At 36.1% G+C, this 20,383-nt stretch overlaps 1 protein-coding gene across 1 annotated transcript in view; it reads left to right on the plus strand.

Moving 5' to 3' along the window:
* LOC134652016 (uncharacterized) overlaps nucleotides 1-20,383 on the plus strand; it is a 285,481-nt gene continuing 265,098 nt past the window's right edge. Inside the window, exon 1 of the mRNA XM_063507169.1 lies at nucleotides 1-201. The gene's annotated coding sequence lies outside the window, so the exon portion shown is untranslated. The remainder of the gene's footprint in view (nucleotides 202-20,383) is intronic.

Below are 20,383 nucleotides of genomic sequence, written 5' to 3' on the forward strand. Positions count from 1 at the left end.
AATATTTTGCAAACGAATTGTTGATTATTTTTGAATTAGTTCAAATTTTTGGGCTTGTGATACCTCGTTCTTGTGGGATTTGTAGTGATTAGTGTTTTTACCAATGTTGCTCTATTGTATCAGCGAGCGTTTGTTGCATAGCATTTAAAACATCAGCCTACATTGTTCGAGTTGACCTGCTTCGACTGTGATTTTAAAAAGGTAACGGTTTATTTATTTATGATATAGAATAAAAAATTTAGAATATAATTATGATGGGCGCTTTACTAAACAAGCTTATCTCGTAGTGCGTGCTTTACTTATATCGCCGTATGTGCCATTTTCGTATCAATTTTTCCAGATAAATCTGTTGACTGTATGATACTGAATCTTTATCAGTTCTGTCCAATACTGACTCATCTTCCTGTGAAATATATTTTTGTTCGCCGGTTGATAAACATGACTATTGATTAGAAGCATTTTCAATGATTTCTTGAAGTTTTATGACCTTCTAATGCTTCAAAACAATAATGACTCTGCAAGATATAATAACATGTAGAGTTAATCAGATATAAGTCATATAACCATAAAATAAACTCTAGGGAGATATAATTTTAAGAATGAATTCTCTTTGTCTTGAACATGTTAAGTTTAATTATGGCTAATGACTTGCTAGACACTTATTTTTAATATGTATTTAAAACATGTGTAACATGATATTCTTTAACTCCTATAGATTTACTACTACTACATAATTTAACATAGCATTGTTGTTAAAAAAATAAGATCCTTTTGAACACTAAGCGTCACTTGCACCATCCCACTAACCCGGGGTTAACCGGTTAAATGGTGCAAGTGGCTCTTAGCCTGCTTACCCATTTCTGCCTGTACTATTTCATCCACACTAACATTTGCTACAAAACAACTCTTTTAGGTCATGGACATAGTCCAAGGAAATGAATCTTGACCGCTTCCTCTTTCCTCTGACCCCTTCTATATATAACTCATTCTTCTTCCTGGACTATCACTGTAATTGTTTGATTTGAATGTGACAGACCGGTAGGTAAATCATATGCATCAATTTGGAAGTCAGCGGTCAATTTATGTTTTCTGTTTACATCCTTTTTAAGTTTGGTTGTGGGTTTTTTTGACCTTTAGCCGAATGAGAACTTGCTAAGACAAATGCAGTTTTGGTTCATCAAAATAATGATTCAAAATTTAATGGAATGGAAGGCCTTTTTATAGACCTCTGGGCGGCTATTAGTTTTGTAAGTACATTAAGAGGATGCTAACGCAAAATTGCAGTTTTTATTTTATATTGAATTGTTACACATTTATACAAAATCAAATGCCATGAAAAAATTCACGGCTTGTTAGAGAAAAATCGCGAAACATCTGATATTTATTTAATTTCAATTTTATTGTTACCCTGCTTATGTCACAGCAGTAGAATTTTAGTACAAAACAGCTAGTGATATAGCCAAGGTATCTGACGAGCAAAATTTGGAACAGAAATATATATTCAGATTCAGAGCTATTGAGGCAAAAGGTTAAAACCTGCGGAATAGCCATGTCTTCCGTCGCAAGTCTCGCGCGGCGCGCTTCATCTTTAGTTCCCTTCTAATTTCCTGACTACGTCCCATCTTAAAGTATTTTTCCAAGACACAACAGTGATGTCAGATTTATTTCAAGTTGTAACATGTATTTGATTGAGATAGGTTATTTGATAATACTGGGGCTTTATTACATTACAGCTGATAAGATAAAGGCTAATTTTTATTATTGTTGTTAGATAGTCGGTGAAGATGATGTTATTTTTATTTTACTTCAATTCTGAATACACGAGTCATGACAAGAGATCGGCGGGGGTGAGCTATTTTCCTTATAATATGACGTAAGACTTGTCAAATTGTAAGGTAAATAGCTCACCCCCGCCGATCTCTGGTCATGACATTGACTATGTTATATATTTTTATTTAGTATCTATAAATACTTTTGAGTGAGGTAAGTAATTGACCTTATAGACATTCAAGTTGATGTCAACTTTAGCCAGTCTTCTCCAATAGGTACTATAGGGACAACGCCTTCCTCGAAGCGTCGGAAGTAAATCTTAAAACTAAAACACGCGATTAAGTCCCGTTTTACAATTTAATAATAAATAATATTATCTTATCAATCGTTAATTGAGTTATTTTTGACAATGATAAGCAATAACGCAAGTCATATTACGCCAGTCTTTTGCTACTTACTAAGAGTCGATCTAAGCCAGTGGTTCATAACCTTTCAGTGATAAGGGACCACTAGACATTATTTTAGCCAGGGATCACCAACTGTTTGTTGAATAAAATCAAGTTATACGCAACATTAGGTACCAACCAAACTTCCTCTACAATCGGCCTTGACCCGCAACAGTCTTGACCTTTTAGACCTCGTTACACCGATCCACTTTCATGCACTATGCAGTTACGTTGTACAGCGATAGACGATAAGGTCGATAAGCTAATCCGACGATAACGATAAAACTTTATGTAGGGCACTTTTGCCTCAAATAGAAGACAAAGTCATCGAAAAATAGAGATAAAAGTAATTAACACATTCAGTGCCTAAAACCCGACTATCGGGTATTTTATGATTTCGTTCCCAGGCCGGACGACCCGATAGTCGGGATCATGGTACTACACCTTTATATGACGAAATTGTTGTGGCCTGCCGCGGATGTCTTGTTTGGCTGTGTGGCAATGAATGTGTTAAAACAGTGGGACCTCGATAACTCGAACCTCGGTTAGGCGAAATCGTTAACACGAAATTTCCTGAATTAACGCTACGATTTTTCATTATTTTTACCTCTTTAAAACGAACAGATACCTGTATAATATACCCTTTTATAAGACGGGTGTTCTTTTAAACCCCCTCGATTTTTTTGCATATTTTCCTTCTCTGAAACTGCTTCTTGGAGCAATCACCTGGTCTTTATCCATTTGACCAGCACTGCCCTCAAATTACATACTGTTGTTACGAATGTTAAGGTCAAATCATATCAGAGTCCGTCTCAGTTCAGTAGAAACAGGTTTATTAATAGATCGAATGGTGTGATTTTTTCTTTTTCTTTATTTTAAGAGCTTTGTCACTGAGTGACGATGTCGCTCTGTATATACTACATAAATCTTAACGTCTACTTAATCCTACATTTACAAGCTTATAAATTAAGTTAGCAGCCTCTGACAGCGGCTGGGATAATATATAATTACATCCACCAATCCTAAAAAAGTTAACATCGTCAATCTCTCGTCGAACTGATTCGTTGCGAACACATTCCATTAGGATGTGATATACGTCTTCCTCTACATCACACTCTGAACAATTTGGTGATAGAACTTTACGCATCATGTAAGCAAATTTGTTTAATGGCATGTGTCCACTTCGGAGTCTCAAAGCAAGTGCTGTTTCCCTACGATTCAAATTACAGTCTTCAAACCAAGGTGCGCGTGGAAGTTGTGGCTGAACCGTTTTGTACCATATCCCTTTTTCACGCGATCTTTGATCAAAAAACTCGCACCATAGTTCACGACAGTGTACTTTTGCCAGCCTGAGACGGTCAGAAAAGGTAGGTATATAATGAAAGTCTATCCCGTCACTATAGGCTTCTTTTGCCAGTAAATCTACCGTTTCGGAATGGTGTGATGCGGGCTGTACACACTCGTTGAGTGACCCCGTGACAGGCCGAGAACGAGTGTGTACATGCTGCTGCCTTCTCGCGAGACTCTCGGCGAGATGCTCGACGAGTGTGTACAGCCGACATGTGTGTTTAGGGTTATAAAAATACCTATACACCACTACAAGTCTACATATAGAACGATGCCCGCCGCAGCTTGTCTAATTTAAAGAAGTTGAGAAACTATTCTACAAATGTCGAATTAACCCCGGCTTGCCCAATATGCTGGTTAACGCGCCGTCACTGCTACATACAATAAAAAAAAAATAGGTATTATATAAAGAGTTACAGCCGTTACAGGGCAGATTTCAGTCCACAACGTATTAGATAAAACAACCTACCTTACTCTTCGCAGGATTATGATTATCATTTTTATCTCTTATCTAATATGGATCCAATAAGCCGTCGCATGATAACATACAAAATAAACGTACATATGTACCTACTTACTTAAAAAAAAAACATAATTTGTTCTTCGATTGTTTACGTTTGATTCTAAAGGTGAGCAAAGCAAGTTCGCAATCGCTATCAGATATATCGTAGCGGCCAAGGCGCTCACAAATATCTGAAGACGCCTCTATTATCATTATTATCAAGGCGGTAGAGTGCGTGTTCAGATATTTTTGAGCACCTCGGCCGCTCCGGTATACCTTTCTGACGGCGACTGTGCCTACTTACGTGTTTTTACAGTCCCATTCCCTAATGTTGTCATTTCATCTACCCTCTATTTATGTTTCATTGGGTTTTTCCTTGTTTTGGGCACGCGCTTTTGTTTATTTCGGCTATTTTTTTACCTGCCAGTTTTCCACGAACGTAATTGATGAATGTTGATATATTTATGTACCTCCGTAGCAAATTGTTTTGTTCCAGTTGACAACTAATATAGGTATGTATTAAGATCACTATCTGTATCTCGTATCCTGAGGGAAAAAATATAGAAAGAATACAAAAACAACATGCTTTATTTACCCCATGCCTGTGTATGAAGAAGTCAACGGCTCCTAAAATAAATTCTTAAATTCTAACCGAATTATAATACGAAAATGGCACCGATAGTACTGAACAAGACCTAGTTTGTTCTTTCTACTACTACACTAGACCTAATCTTATAGTAGTTTTGTAGTGAATGGAGCGCAGAATGCACAGTCGCGATTAAATATTTCGTAGCGGCCAGGGTGCTCAAAAATATCTAAATTGCATGCACCACTTAAACATAAACATCTTGAAAATAGAGACTCAAAATCTAATAATCATTATCGTGTCAACATAGTTACATCTGCTCTAAAGCCCGACAGCAGCTCGTTTTTAGGGTTCCGTACCTAATGGGTAAAAACGGGACGGTCTGTCCGTCCGTCCGTCTCTCTGTCACCAGGCTGTGAACCGTGATAGCTAGACAGTTGAAAATTTCACAGATGATGTGTTTCTGTTACCGCTATAACAACAAATACTAAAAATAAAACATACCTAATAAATATGTAAGTCTCCCATATAATAAACGTGATTCTTTTGCCGTTTTTTGCGTAATGGTCGGAACCCTTCGTGCGCGAGTCCGACTCGCACTTGGCGGGTTTTTATTCGAAATTCAAATGTTTCCATATCTAGTGAATTCCTGTATAAAAACCTAGAAACCTTCATGCCAAAGCGGCATCTTGCGACAAAAGTGCAAGGTCATGTGCAATAAAACTGTTACTTTGCACTTCTTTTATTTATTACTATAAATTACTATACTACTAGCGACCTATATATTATCTGTGACCAATTGTCTGTACGAAAACTCTACATACTTCAGCTCACACTAAAAACTCATAAAAATACCAATTATAAGCCAGACACAAAAATCGCACGCAGAAAAAATAGCAATGTTTTGATCATTCCGACAGTAAAAACTGCATTTGCTAGGAGGCAACAAACTACACAATCTGCCTACCTATATAACTTCTTAAATAAACATATTGATATTTATTCCTCTTCCAATTTCGAGTGTAAAAATAAAATAATAAAATGGCTAAAATATAAAACTTATAATGACAGAGAAAATAATATCTAGAAACTAATGTAATCGTATTTAATTCATTCACTCACACATACACAATCAAACACACACACACACACACACACACACACACACATACACATACGCCCGCGCCCGCGCGCACATATTTATTATATAAAATATTCTTACCATTATTATTAAGTACTTACCTATTTCGTACACTAGTCGCTGGACTACTGTTCAGAAAATAACTGGAATTGTACCTATTGTTGCATATACAGTTTTTAGTTTTTAGTTTAATATCAATATTTGGCATGACACCTACTGTTTTTGTAATTCTAATTCTAATGTTTAATTGTAATTGCTTGTTATCTAATGTTAATAGCATAATAAAATAAAATAAAAAACTAACTGTAAGTTACCAACAGTGGAAGAGCGGTATTCTCTTAATACAAGTATTTACAATACTTAAAAAGAGGTACCAGCCCAATTATGAAAAATTGTATGCTACCAAATAAATAATTTTAATTTAATTTAATTTAATTTAAATTAAAAGTTTAAAAGGAAATTTATTTTAGCGTATTTAAATCTTACATTACGCTGTACGTTCCTCATATTTATGTCTAAAGGAAACAATAATTTACTTTAAAATATCTTACAAAGGTATTTGAAAAGTAAACCGGTAACGCTAAAATTACCTAAGTATATATTCCTCTGTTCTTGATACAGAAACAATGCTTTCCGGTGTCAAATTATCGATTTCTTCTAGCTTTTTCTTACGTTTCCGTCATGATTTATGTTTCTATTCCGGTCTGATGAGTAAATAGGTTTTTTCATATCAGCTAAAGTAAAAATAATATTTGCATCATTTTACTTTGGCTCATAATAAACACAGTTGTCGATGATTCAGTTTTGAGCAATGTCGCTTTCTAGCGTTCCAATGTCGTAGTTTCCAATATGTATAAAATCAAGTTTAGTTACAATGTCTCAAAATGTATTCATACATACATCCTGTCCATGACCATCCTGCACATGGCCTCCTTCTGATTTTAAGCGTATCTGCGTGTCAAGATTGTTGACGGAAAAAGTAGTCTATCTGGCTACAGATCATGCTAAAAAAATGATATTATAGCTAAATATTTACTAAATAATCTAAAATATTCAAATACACCCAAAACCTTACATTATCTTCCTTAGATGGCCGGCTAAAAATATTGTTAACCAGTGTTATCGCTAAAAACTATATTGCCCGCAGATAATGTCAATCATCGCAAATGGATACATATATAGTAACGGGGTTACCGATAAGCGTACGCTCCGTGGAATTTGGCGATGTTTTGTTTTTTAGAGAACTGATAAACCTCTATTTAAGTGTTTTTTTAGGGTTCCGTACCCAAAGGGTAAAAACGGGACACTATTACTAAGACTCCGCTGTCCGTTTGTCTGTCACTAGGCTGTAATGTAACTCATGAACCGTGATAGACAGTTGAAATTTTGCGCGAAAACAATGAAATTATATCGCGGTAGATCTGTTCGTGTAATTAAACAAGATCACTTTGTATAACATGTATTTGAGTGCATCGCTACTGTTTCACGACTGCACAGCCGTGTGTGATGGTTCTTAGCTTCGGTCAGTGCAACGCTCGCAATACCCAACAGACCGTGTACTCATACTTGTTCGCTGGGCAATAATTGCCTTTTCCGTTGTTTACCAGTTTCTAAACGTCGGTCTTGAGACACGTGATAATTGGCTAACGAACCGCTAGGATTAGTCTATATACCCATTGGTTTCGCCTCCAGTTTGTAATCATGCTCTAAATGTACGGAAGATCGGTTGGGTCAGATTGGCCCTGGTTTCACACCAGCAGGCGTGGCTCACTCCGCGATTTCGTCGCGTCGCTACAAGTGCGGCCCACACCATTTTTGGTGTCTAGCCATAGTAGTTGCCACGCACGGCTACGGAACGGATGCCTGCTCGCGCTTGCGCCACCTAGCGGTCATATCTGTCGTAATAGACGCGTTTTGTTAGATAGTGAATCTTCTGTATTATATTATTTACTTATTCTGTGACACTATCTAAAAGCCTCAGATCTATCTAATCGCCGTGAAAGTGATTTCCATAAACCGTAATAAAAGGCGTTTTGCTCAAATCACTTTTGCAAGATTTCTAATGACTACCGCAAATTGCATCTATAATCGAAAGAGAGCAGAACTTGAAGATTCCAATACAACTTTGCAGACTAAGTAACTTGTTTACTTTGTTGTAAAACTTTGTTCCACATTTGTTTAAAGGACAACAACCGTTAAGAATAATCACTGTTTCTACTTTGTTGTCAATAATGAATGATGTAAGATTAACTGCGAAAATTTTAATCAAGTCGTTTTAGAACTTTGATCTATAGAGAGAGATTCAAATATAATATATTTTTTAAACGGTACCTAGTTTACGTATTATTAAGTCGCACGCTCGATGACTACAATGTCAACGTTTCAGAACTCTATAAATTCGATTATAATCCATTTTGCACCAGACATAAGTGCGTCATATCATGTCAAATTCAATTTCGTAAAAATATTTATGAGAAGGAATAAAGCAAATAAAAGATACTTTTAGTAGCAGTAATCGTATTAAACATACGTCCACAGACGTCAATATACTTTTTCTGATTCCTAATATCGGTGTAAGGTCATATCAAGTTGCGGAGTTCCATATAAAGTCAGCTAACGTGATAATCGTACCCGCCATTTGCGATCTGCATTTTGGTATTTCATTTACAACTCGAACCTTTAGAACTCCAACATTTAGAACCTGAGAATCAAATCTTAATTATGATCATTACAACGCTCTCATTACCCGTCTCCTCGAACCAGACGTTTATATACTTAGTCTTTCGCATGGGAACATAATCAATTGTTTCTCGGATTGCCGTTTGTATCGAAGAAAGTAGGTTATAAGGTCAGGCGTCTTCGGAGTAACGGAGGAAAATGTGTTTGATTATATCAAGTTACTTATCAAATTCGGCTTCTGTTTGACACTTATCTTGGGATTCTTTGCAGCTGTTGCTCGAATTAAGTTTTTTTTATGATATAGGAGGCAAAAGAGCATGAACCTCGGAATCATCTAGTATAGATCTTCTTGTGTTATTTATACATTGTAATGTCACTACTCTACTTAGTTGTATCTATTACACAAAAGTGCATACAATCTTAATGTCATGTTATTACATTATCACGAAGCCTGTCATCACAACTTGATACTGTATGGCAATTAGTATTGCATGTCATTAGTTAGCTACTGAGTCATACACGTGATTTGCTTTTTTAGGTCTTGTTTGAGTAGGATATTAGACTGTTGTAAGACTAATATTTGTAATGGACTTGACTAACACAGCATAGCAAATAAGCTGATAAAAATTGTTGAAAATTTCTTGCTCTGTGAGGAATACGAAACTCTTTGAAACGAACGCTCAAAGGACTACAGTTAGCACTACAAATGGGTCCCTCTGGGGATTCCAGTCAGTTTCACAAACGCAACAATGTGCGATTTCTCGTTTCAATATGCAAAACGTACGCGAGAATCGAAATAGCATTGACTCCTTGGAGGATACAACTAAACGGAGTAGCCATTAACAGGCTTTCCCCTCTGTCGAAAATAGGCGGCCAACGGTCATACACAATGTATGGACTGACGTTTATCTGACATGGGTATTTTTACGTTACGCATACATTTGACGTTCCCCTCCCCCGCAAAAATCGGCAGACTGTTTTGTACAGAAAATTACAGACATGGCGTCTCCGTTTGATTATATCCTCCAAGATTGACTCGTCCAATCTGCTGTAGGTTTTCTACTTTGAAACCTTTTGCGACGTGTGTGCCCGCATTCGCTGTAACTTAGCAGCTCGTTATGTTTTGAGTTGCTGCATAAAATTTCCAAATGATGTTCCAGCATTTAATAATGTATGGGACCAAAAAGTTTAAATATAGCAGTAATTTGAAATAAGTCTTCAAAGTTAAGAAAAAAAGGACAAACTCAAATTACTGTGTGGGGTATTTTTTAATCTAAAAGGCGTGTTATTCGCCATATACAGAACTTCTCTTCGTCTCGCATAGAAGAAGACATATGACTTATTTATGCCAATAGCATAATTGTTGGTTTAAAATTCTGGACACTTCGATTTATTACTTTACTACTAAGCGAAAACATTTGATGGCGATAACCTCATTATTAATTACTAGCAAACCTGATTTAGGTACCTACTTTCTTCATGAAAGGGGATTTTCATTCGCTATTTATAATCACTTGCCTGATCTTCAATAGTTCTTTTATGCCTTGAATGAATGACTTTGACCGTTTTATTGCACATTCATCCCACACATCCAAACCAGTCTTATATGATAGTATATTGATTAATACGTATACATGTACCATTTCTGTGCTAAACTCAGATCATTAAGACATCTACTTTCACCACAATTTAATCCGCAATTTCGCCGTTTGACCTGTCCTGAATGGACTAGTTGTTATCTATTCTTGCATGCTCTTTGCATTAAGTTCATAACTGTGAGGTGCGATTATATCGCAATTTCGTCTATCGTCACTTCAAAGCAAATCTGTCCCCAAAATCTCATTGTATGCTCGATGAATCCCACGGTAGTCCTAGTTTAATGGGCTTCTCTCGTTTATGTTGTCAACATTGTGAGCGTCAGAAAATGTCTTCTCTCAAATTTCACGTCCAATAGTTCAATATGGATGTAGTATTATGGATTTCACATTTTCTTTACACGTTGGCTTTAGTTTCTAAAGACAACGTGTAAAGAAAATGTGTCTCTAGAAAGTAAGCCTGAGCTGAGCCACTGACCTTACTAACTCTATATCCTGAAAATGAGCTTCAGTAGTTTCATTCTTCACATGAACATTCTTTATTTAGAAGGCCTAATTAGTTCGCTTCTATTATACGCCATTAACTAAAATTAACATTAGAAGTGCTTATTCGCATTTTTCTAAGCCGCGAAACGGTATTTCGGAATTGCATCGGTTGCCGCGAATTTCTTCCAAGAGTTCCAAGTCATCGGTGTCCAGAACCGGCTTCCGCATGACGTGTCCGCGCGACTAATGGGCCGCGTCGGGCCAGTAATGCTCTTCGCGCCGCACCAACAGGTGCGCTCGTACCTCTTGCGTTATTCTGGTGCCCTGGTACTTTTTTCGTAAACGAGAAACTTTGTACCGTTGTTTTTGTTTGTGTGTGTTATAAAAAAACTGTATATACTTACTGGATATAGGCTGCTTTGGTCTGGATTTAAAATAGGTAGTGTGTTTTTGTTTTTTAATACTTTATTTTATGTCAGTCCACTGTAGAAACTTTGTTTACATGCATGTTTATTAGTATTAATCCCCTTTTAATTCAGAGAAAGTTGTAGCAATCGAGAAGCTAACTTTAAATTAACAAGTCTTTATGCTTACTAATTTTAGAACATAAATTTAAAAAGACATTTAAGACCAGCCAATCTTTGTTCGACAAACAAGTCAATTTTATTTTTATGGATAAGAAGTTATATTCAAGTTATTTGACACATAAAAGTTTAAATTACTTGGAAACCCCATTAAGTTCAATCCTTGTTATTTTTTTAATTCGAACTTTTTGTACCGTTGAGTCCGAAGACTGTTCAGCAAAACTGCGCACATTCAAAAAAGTGCCGTTTGTCATCATTGTATTTACACTGAAGGAGTACTAAACTCTCTCAACTGTATAACAAACATAATACATATACACTATATTGCCTATATTAAAGCCGGCAATATCTAGCACAGGCCCCAAAGGTTACGATAAACAAGGCTACACGATGTCTATGTCTAAATGAAGTATATACTAGAAGTAGTGCTTATGCATAAATATATTAGATAGATATTAAGATAGTCCATAAAACTTATTTTGAGTATCGCAGGAGTGTTAAAAATTTGTTACCGTTAGCTTTGCTATTTGATTCGGTCGCCAATCGATTTTAATAATAATCTGCCTACGCTTAAGTGGCCAATTTGAATAAAGCTGAATATTTTAATATGATAATTTCAATCTATTTTGGCTTTCTTTTCATTGATTATTTCAATTTAGTTCTTTCTTAAATCATACCTACAGATTGTAAATCTAGGCCGATGTGTGAGCTATATCATATCTGATATGAGCATACTTAACAAACGTCGAACGTCGAAGTCTAACTCTCATATCAAGTCATGACAGGTACTCGTGTCTGAATCTGACTAGAGGCCACTATTTATCTAGGGCGGATACTTACTTTTACTACTTACTAGGGCAGTTAGACAGCGACTTTTTGCAGTAAGATTGTCGCTAGTTAACTATTAAGTAAGAATAATTCTCGCGATACACACTTGTGTTTGTATCAACACAAGCATTGCGTTTGTGTCGATTAAACTGCGTTAATATTGTCACGAATGTCGTGATGCAGTCGAGACGTTGCAAAAAGTCGCCTCTTGTTTAACCGGTCTTTAAAGTACTGACTAAATCTCTGATTCTTGAACAAAACTTGGTTCGAGTTAAGCTAGGGCTAACTAAAGAGTTTTGCCGACGTTGGTTACCGTCATTACCTATAGACCGACAGCAATGGACGTGTTGGTGAAATAGGCGCCTGTACCACTTAGTCTACGAGTAAATTAAAACGTAATACGATTACAAACGATTTAGCGGGGCCCTAAAGCTGGCGTCTAACGGCTGGGTAATCCCTTGAGCGCATCAGACAGCTTGTCGAAAGCCCCAAAGCCTAATTGAGGTTGACGCTAACCGCTCCTAATTGCTCAAGCTCATTTAGTGCCTGGTAGATGTAAATGAGGTGCACTTTTCATGTATCTATAAGCTCCATACATTTCTTGACGCTATGTACTGGCGTTACTTATCGACCCAGAAATGTAAAGGTAATTGTCGTTGTCAGGTGACGGTGACAATTATCGAATTGGTAAAAAAGGCGCCTTTTTAACTTTCCATACATGCATATTTAAACGAACTACAATTACAGACGGTGTAGGTCGCTAAATCTGGCGCCACGGAGAAATCCCTTGAGCGCTTCAGACAGCTCTTCGAAAGCCCCCCAGCCTAGTTTAGGTTGACGCTGACGCTCGCTGCTCCGTCCAAATTGCTGAAGCTCAATTAGGTCTTGCCTGGCAGATTTAATGAGTTACTTTTTGACATATAGGCACATATGACACTCTAGTTAATAATGTAAAACATGGAAGATATTTCGATTAGTTTAAATTCCCCGCAGTCTAAATTACCCCTCTGCACCTTAGGCATAGTTTGAGGCCCAGGGAAGGACATAAAGATTTATTTTCATCATCATCTCACGGAGACGAAGTTGCGGGCAGAAGCTAGTTATTTATACTTAGTTGAGCCTCAAGGCTGCCGAGGTAAAAAAAAGTCTCATTTCATAATGCAATAAAGTTTGTGCTAAAAACATTATAGACTCTAATTACACTTGACGTAATAAAATACATATTTAATATCGGGTTGTATTGCATTGACACGTGCAACCTTAATAGCTATGTCATATTAGATATAACACAATCGGTTATGTCACTAATTTAATACTTATTGACGTAACAAGACTAAAAATATCGATGATTCCGGTTTCTTAAACTTGCCAGTTCAAGTTACTACTTAATTAATATATTTCTGATTTCATAGAAATTAATGGAAATGGTAAGAATGATTGAGACATGTACCTATTATTTCTTAAATTTAAATTAGATGCCCCTAACAGAAATAACAGATAATTTAAAATCAAAAGAAAACAAATAGGCTACATGACTAATTTTCATTTATGGTATAAATCGATCGGGTTTGTTTTTAGGATGAAATGTCTATATGGGACCCATTGCATTACAGTAACACAAAAGTCAGAAATTGTAGTCAAAGGCCGACAGTTGCACTTCACTCGCGAAACGCCCTAAACAAAACGACAAGGGAACGTGACGTCAAGGTGTCTGGGAGCCCATCTTGTAGTATGGACAAAACAAGAAAATTGCGGTTTTGTCGATGAAATATTGCGTTTATGTATATAGTTGCTATACAATATTTTTTGGATGAAATGTAAGGAATCGAATAGTACCCTTACTTTTAACGTTTTTGGAAGTTAAAAAATAACTTAAATTTTGAAACTTTCAGGTCCTATATTCTTGTAATTTTTCAATATTTTATTTTAATATCCACATTATTGTGATAAATTGCTCGTTTGCTATCTATTTGACTAAAAGTCATAAAAATAGTTAAAAAAAACACACGAGATAGGTATAGAGGATGTTTAGATGTTCGGAATGGGAAACTCATTCCCTATGGGATATTGTGAAAAGAACCCAAAACCTTCTCTTCCAGAAAATTTCACTATTCCAACATATCTGATGCCGGTAGTGCCGGTACTTTCTTCCGGCTTCCAGTCTCTCGGTCTTGAAAGAAGGAAACGTGTTAAATGCTTTTATCACTTAAAGACAAAGGACCCTCTGAGGAAATAGTAAAAGTTTTACAACTACGATCTGCCTCTAGATACCTCACTCAAGGCTGTCCGTGTTGGGTTTAACGGTTCTCACTATAAGCGCTGCAACACACAGTGAAACTTGTTTATATGTTGGGTCGTTTCCGAAGGATAAGTGCATTTGTAAACAGTTCAACATAAAAATCATATTAAAAATAATTTAATTTGTTTGTTAATTACCTCAAAGGCTTTTAATTAAATACTAATGATGTCATAAAAATATCTTTTAGTTTTCAGATGAATAATTGAGATGAAATTTTTCATTGTCATCGCTATTTTTGATCTAAGATTTCACAATTGAAAAGAAGTGCTCTAAGAATACAGAGAACATTAACATAACAATACCGTTTCATTTTGTAAAAGCCTTTGGCTTTGAACACCATAATAGCCTCTATATTATCATCATCATCATATCAGCCTTTTATCGCCCACTGCTGCGCTATATTATCATACGAATGAGAATTCCAAATTCCAGGTTAATGGAATGAATTAGGTTTTCCCATTAATTTATAGTCGGGTAACCAAATATGTAGTCTGTTGACGAACAAACAAATAGGTATATTAGAAGATTGAGAAGCAATCTGAATATCCTTATTTAACTGTTCTTTTTGAGCCTATTTATACAGTTATTGCATTTTATAGACACTTTTTTGTGAAAATTTCCTTCATTTGACATTCGTATTGCTTAGATTTTATGTAACTGCCAGTACAATACTTATTAACACTTATGTTAGTGTTTATGTGTGTAATGTCTTAACATTATACAGTCAGCAGCGGAGAGATGTTCAAAATGATTTGATGTCTGATCTGAAATAAATAATAGGTAATTTTGAACATCACTGTAAAGTCGCCATCAGATATATCGGAGCGGCCAAAGTGTTCACAAAAATCTGAACAAAAGTGTTAAGACGTTAAAGTGCATGTTCAGATATTTTTATCACCTTGGCCGCTCCGATATATCTGATGGTGACTGTATGAGTAGTGGCGTTATATCCATGAATAAGCTTTAGAGGTCCATGGCTTCAATGTCGTGTGCCAAAAAAGCCGTGTCCACCTCATGGTTACGAACTCGAATATTTTCGAAAGCTCGCGTCTCGTTTCTTTTCAACTTTATTACGCGTTAATAAGGTTTAAATTCCAACATACAAGGTTGTTTATATGAGCTTGTGTAAGTTAGCAGCTGTCGTATAAATTAATCGAGGCAAGGCGAAGCTGGCTTTCGTTGAAATCCGGTCCGGCTTTACATACTTTTATTTGTGGTGGCGAGAAGGCTGATGTACGGACATAAATTACCATGCACTAGATACAGCATTGTAAGCGTGAAAGAATTTAATTCGTTTTTCTTACCATCTAGCCGCCCAGAGGCCTAAAAAGGTCTCCCGTTCCATTTCATTTTGGATTTTTATTTTGTGAAATCATATTGCACTTGTCTTGGTAAGTTTTGATTCCTGGGCGGCTAAACATGTTATACTTTGACTGTCACATTGTGTTAATTTTGAAATTACCAGTGCTGTAATGCAAACTGCATTTACTCTTTGAAGATTGTATTTGCATGCATTGTATTTGCATGCATTTAAATTGTATCTGTGTTTTACTGCAAATAAATGATTGATTGACTAGCAGTCACTAACGTTTGGCTGCGACCTTGTCTGCATATAGTTTAGTGTTTCCATGTAGGTATCACATTGCATCCTTAGTAATTCCATCCCCCTTTCCCCCTCTGTAAAGGTTAAAGACATAGTTGTTAAATACTTATATTATTATAAGACTAATATGAATATACTTGTGCTTGCCACTCATCCACGAGTGGTAGCCGCGAGTTGAATGCTCTGTGATGTGCACATATTTAGACATGAATATGATTTAAATATCATTATCAGCTAATCTACCTATTTGCACACACAAAACATCATATAAATCTTGACATTACACCTGTATGTACATCAAATTGACATATTTTAGTGATTTAATACTAGGCATAGAGTTTTTTTTTATAGAAATAGTTCTACTGTAATAATCTATACAATTTTGCACCTGAACGCAATTTTGCATATGCATATAAGCGGTGCAAATAGTAGGTAGTGATACAGCTAAAAAGCTCACTTTAGATCGGGTTGAAATGCTTCATCTAGTGGTGAGAGATCACCAGAGCATACAACGCAGTTTGCTCATTAGGTCCACCGAAGGCACCGAATGCTGGCAATGCTAGGTTCTGACTTAAGGCAATTTAACTACTATGTTTTAGTAATCTAGACTGATAAATTGTTCGAAGTTCGATTGTGAAATGCCCGGACTGTTTTAGAAAGTCAGAAAATGCTTACAATTTCAGACGACAATTTCAAATTTACGAAGAGCAATGAATGTATTCCACCCATTTCTAATGAATTCTGCATAGTTGAATAATGGAATAAAACTACGTATTCAGCAAGTTGAGTTTCATTAGTGACTTTTGAAATGCCAATTTGATTAAATTAGTTTAAAAAAAGAACTTTCCCGATTTAGTTCGTTTATGGTAACTTCGAGTTCAGTGAACAGTTCTTATGTAAACACCTACTATGCAATATGTAATTTAAATTGCAGCTAAGTTATTTACTCGTAGTAGGTGAGTTATGTTTGTTATTGCATAAGTTTTTTTTTTCAATTTTTTTTAGGTGACATTCGTTCAATCGAAAAAGCCCCTCAATAAAGAAAAAAACGATTTTTTTATTAGCTAATAAGACTGTCCCACTGCTTGGCAAAGGCTTCCTCTCTTGCTATTTGTTCCTGTCCAATGTCCAATGCATTCCCGCCACCTTTTACAAAATTTATCAAAGTACCACCATCTCCGTTTTGGTTGTCCTCTGCCCCGGGAACCATCCTGTGGGTTCAGTCTGTGGCTAGTTTTGCCCAGCGTTCTAGGTGTTTAGACACCTAATGCGTTCTAGGTATCAGCGGACTTGCCTCGCGCATCCCACTGTAAAATATTTATGATAGTTTAAATATAAAGGCTGGCTAATGCAATGGGGGGATCCGTAACTTCATACAATAATGATTGAAAAGAAAAAAAATCAGTAGTCTCGAATTCTATATGCTTATAAATTTTTTGTTGTTGTTTGCTATGCATTCTGCAACTACACATTGTTTATAACTGACATCCATTCTCACAGTTCACAAAAACTACTTGTAGACGCTGTTTAGGTTTTTGTTCGCAGCATGTTGCGTTTGAAAGCATTTGCAAACCTGCGCAACGGGAGTAAGAAATGTAACCAGAGTAACAACTAAACGAAAATACTATACCTAGGTGTGTACTTTATTGAGATGTGGTTTAAAGCTTGACTGACTTGAACTTGTCGTTACAGTCATGAACCTATAATATTACGGACAGAGTTTCGCTTACAAGACAACTGTGATTCCAACATCCACCAGTTTCATAGTATTTACGCGTGACACACACACATTGACAGCCCACATCCACCAGTTTGCCGTCAGACGAATCGAAACGTCATTGAAGTAAACATGTCGAAGAAAAATATAAAATATCGCGGCATGCGTAGTTAAATCCTGCTAGAATTGTACCGATCGAAAGAAAAAAAGTCACGGAATAACTTTTCATACTTAAGTTTATCAATTAGTACGTAAAATCACGATAATTTGTTGTTTATAAATTATCAAACTGCAAAACAGGAGTGTGACCAGGAACATGAATAGGGTAATTTCCCGAAAGTAGGGTAATTGATACCCTTCTTATTAAATCATTATGTATTAAGAGATCATTTAGGTAAATGGTTAAATTATTGATTGTGCATTTCAAACTAGGTTGGTATGGTAATTTCCCGATACTAAGGAGATTAGACGCTTACATGCATGTTTGATAGTTAACGTTTGTTTGTTATGTATTATATTTCGTTTGTTGAAAACCATATATGTTTCAAGTTAAATGTATAAATTAAAAAAACATGACGAACTGATTTCATTACGATGCTAACTATCATTATTCATTAGGTATTGAAAATAATGTTTGCACAAAGTAATTGTGCAATATTGCGCATTTTCAAGACCTATAAAATCAGATACGTACACACCTTTTTTATTGTCTAACGTAAAACTGTCCTAATTTTTTTATTTGAAAACAAGGACGATATTAAAAATAATTGTTTCACCATTAGGGGAGAATTTGTGTTACATGGTAACACTCGTCTACACGCACACATTCAAACCGTCCGCCATTGCAGTGTCACAGTTTGTCTTAGGTGACAGTCCGTCCGTAATATTCTAGGTCCATGGTTACAGTCTTCATAGATTGGTCCGGGTCGTAATACTCGTAATGTCGTAAGTGTAAAGCTGAACCGTATGTAAAAGCCATGATGTCATTAGAATAAAAATATGTTCAAACGATATAGATATCGAAATCAGTTTTGAGTTTAAACGATACCGTTTAGAAAATCGACACTTAGCGAAATGCTCTAATATATCCTACAAAACGTTTATACAAATTTACCAGGTTATACAAAGCTACCGAAGCTTACTATGCAGACTATGCTACAAAATGATACGTGACTATTTCCATAGTTATTTAAGTTTAGATTGGTGTTTTTTTTATCAACGTTAGGATGGAATCTTTCAATTCCGTTCTTTTTTGTTTACACGCCTTAGGGGCCTCCCTATCGTAGCGACATCTACTGTACGAGTAAGTATGTTCTATCTTAACGGCACCGGAGTTCCAACTTATATTGTTGTTACTCTGGTTACGTCTCCTACACTCAACCAGTGCATTATACATGGTCATAGATCTAAGTAATGGGTTCGGACCACAGTAAAAACCAAGCCGACAAGTCTAAACAACTCTGTCGTAATTTAATTTACACGCCAAGTGGCTGGAGTTACAGAAATTGTGATACTAGGTTTTTCTGTATGCCTTTTCTAGATGTTGTGTTGTTTCACATACTATCAGGGATGTGGATCTTGATGGAATTCTTTAGAACTGACATTTAAAGGACACAAAGCGTTTCTATGTTATTAGTTTTCAACCTACATTTCCTTTTAAAGATTGTCTTGTAGTGTGACAGAAGATCATAGATAGCGGGACAGTACGCAACGAAATGGAAACAAGTTTTGATTATAATGTTAGGTGTAATATAAATACCGAACTAGCAGTTTGTCAGCAAGATATTTCGCGCCTCCCTTGCCATCTCGCTATGCTCCATTTGGCACCCTACCAGGCCTATGGAACTCTCCGCGCGAGCTCGGTATTATGCCTAGTTGCCTACGAATCTCGTCCCGCCGGCGGTACAAAAGCAAGCCAGTTGGTTGCCACACGCGCGTTGAAGGTCGCTCAATTGTATTTTTGTGTAGGTATCATAACATTCATAACGGTATATATTTGCGTTTTCTTTGAAAGTTAAGTATCTGTTCGCAAGAACTAATATGTATTATATAATCTGCGATCCTATTGGTTGAAACCTCCTGTATCACCTTTGTCAATTTTATCGTCTTTTTCATAAATACCGTCGCAATCTGAATCGTAGGCTTATCAGCTGTAAATGGGCGCCCGCATTTGAGAGCTCTCCGTTTTAGGGTTGCGATAAGAAAGGAATTTATCTTATTTAATGTCTGTCGGTTTTAGTTTCATCTCGATCATCATTAGTGGGAAAGAGGCGTAGGACGTTAATGTCATGTTGCTTACGTCATGGTGAACCTTTCCTAGTGGGTAGGTACTTTAATCTTGGTTAATTGTATCTCGAATATACGCTCTTATACGTGTGGTTACTTAAAAACTTGTATAGGCTCTTTTGAATTCATTAAAACAAATCTTAAAACTATTTCTATGTTAAAAAAATACTCTGTCAATTTTCGATGCGTGGATTCTATTGTTATGTTTTGGTAATAGTTTTGATGTTGTTCATCGACCGAATCGAATCCGATCTGATCAAATCATGGTCTATTTAGGGCTTGCAAATATTCGAAACTTTCAGATATTCGAATATTCGACTTTTTCTGACGACGTATTCGAATATTCGAATAATTATTCGAATATTATAAAAAATAAGAAAAGGAACGAGAAATCGGTTTATTATCGTTTTATTCAAAAGCTTTTTTCACATATTGCTAAAACTAAGGATATTTGGCAGAAATCCACTTAATTGACTAGATTTTATCATCCTACTATTTATAAGATGCCCACATT

Source organism: Cydia amplana, chromosome 11 (genome assembly GCF_948474715.1).
Source record: "Cydia amplana chromosome 11, ilCydAmpl1.1, whole genome shotgun sequence".
In the NCBI taxonomy this organism is placed as follows: Eukaryota; Metazoa; Arthropoda; class Insecta; order Lepidoptera; family Tortricidae; genus Cydia; species Cydia amplana.